The sequence below is a fragment of the Mesitornis unicolor genome, unplaced genomic scaffold (assembly GCF_000695765.1).
Source record: "Mesitornis unicolor isolate BGI_N332 unplaced genomic scaffold, ASM69576v1 scaffold7122, whole genome shotgun sequence".
Lineage (NCBI taxonomy): Eukaryota > Metazoa > Chordata > Aves > Mesitornithiformes > Mesitornithidae > Mesitornis > Mesitornis unicolor.
Window position 1 is genome coordinate 72,588 of NW_010167039.1, and position 2,256 is coordinate 74,843.

Below are 2,256 nucleotides of genomic sequence, written 5' to 3' on the forward strand. Positions count from 1 at the left end.
CATTAAGCAATGAATTTTTCATTAAGCTTGTGCAAGAAAGGGTGTGATTAGAGGAAGATGTGTTCTTAATACTATAATTTCAGGAAAAACTATAGCATGAGGTCAGTTCTTGTTGGATATCACAGAATCCAGAGGGAGAAGCTGTTCTACATTATCTGCCCACCAGAAGTGCTTTAGTCATAGCTCACGCTTTACTAGACTCTACAAGATTAATTCCTCAACCAAGATTATTGTCAGAGATGGATTTGCACGTATCTAGTAAGATACCTGCAAATCTAGATACCTGCAGGTATCTAGTAAGATACAAATTCAATGCAACACTTCCCACATGGTTAGGACTTTTACAACAGGTTTGTCTGTGTTCCCTCACTTCCTTTCATTTCCAGTCAGTTTAAAGACCAGTCATAGGATCCCAAAGGACAGAAAACCAGAATTCTGCTTTTAATAGATATTTAAGATATATAGGCTGTGAAACTTGGCAGCGCTTTAAGCTCTTCCCTACTTTGAGCAGCTGGCAATTAACTGGAGATTTCTACATGTGAAATGTTACAGTGTGGGAGTTTCTCACAGGAGTGTAAAGGAAAGTATGACCACAGGTGGAAATGGGATGCTTGATATTTTTGTTTTAAACTTACTGCCCACTGTAGTGACATAAACACTGAATGGAAGCAAATCGGTGATTGCCTCTTTGGGACCTGGAACTGTTATAAAACTGGAGGAAATGAAAACTCATGATTGGATCTGAAGGAAAACACTGCCTTCTGGAAAGGTTGAGGAGGTAAGTTTTATTTGATTGGTTTTCTATTTTTAAAGTTACATATGGTTATTTTCTCTTCTGTTTGGCCAGAGTTTTACCGTGGCTTCAGTCACTTCCAAGTTGCCTTGTAAGGGGAAATGTACCAAAGGTATACAAGGTGTGCTGGATCAAATCTGTATTTTAAGAGGATTACATAGAAGCATAGGGTTTTGCAGGTTCAGGGCCACCCTGAGAAATTGTGCCATACATCATACACAAATTATGCAAAGGTAGAAAAGAGAGACTTTTCAAATGCTATTTGCAGCAGATTATGAAAATAGTAAATTCATAAAGATACACTGTCAAATAACTACTGATACTTACTGTGCAATTCCTTTGATTTACTTTATAGCGTGCTGTAATGTTAGCACACGGAAAGGTAAGATTTTAACGACCATTACTGCATTACAGAACTTAATGCTGTTTTTTATTTCAACCTTCAACATCTCTGTAAATCTTCAAATAAATTAAAACATTAACTCTTGTAAGATTTTCAAAAAACTGTTTACTATAAATGTACTGATTCCCGGACCAAATTTAGGAACTAATGTCCACCTGAACTAATGATAGCACTGGGCACATCCAGCCAGTGAAAGAGAATGTCTATGAAGGGAATGTTAAAGAGCAAGGGATTTTGGGCTCAGAACAGATTTTAGGAAAAAGTATTTTATTAGACTGGAATACTTCCTTGTGATTCCCAGTCCTAATATTACCTAAACCAAACTAAAAGTGGGCTAGCTCAAATTCTTACAATCAGAGGCTCCTGCCTTTACAAGTGGGTAAGTATGCAGGCAGCATACATGCTTGCTGTAATCAATTGGGTTTTTTTAATTTATCAGTTTGGTTTTCATAACTGTCTTGATGACATTGTCTTGAATATTAATATTGAATATTAATTGAATATTATTGAATATTAATTGTTTATGTAATCTATTACTGATACCTAAAGATCAGCCAAAAAGAAATTTAAGTTTTCACTGAGAAGAAATTACATGGATTTCTCCTTTTAACCTAAAGGAACTCTTTGAATGGAAAGCCAAATACCTCGAACTCTTCCTAAAAATCTCTGATAGCCAGGTGGAGTATCTGCAGCTCCCTCATCCCTTCCCTTAGTGTACTAGGATTGATGCAAAGTTCTCATACAATTAATTTTTTTTTAATTTTAGCACTATTGATGGTTGGTATTTAAAATAGTTTTGCAAGGATGTGTAGTTGGGAAAGTTACACACATCCCACTCGTTTTTAAAACACCTAGGAATGTCGCTAAAGAACTGGAACTGTGGATTAAAGGTTAAGGAATTGTGCATACCCCATTCCTGAAAAGAAATTTATGTGGCCGTACCTAAGAGTACACGTGAGCTATTTTAACATGGCTGATTTTGCATGTACGTGACAGAACTGCTACGGTGCTTTTCCCGTTTTATCAACAGAGCATCAAAGGAGACAGCGAGAGGGCAGCC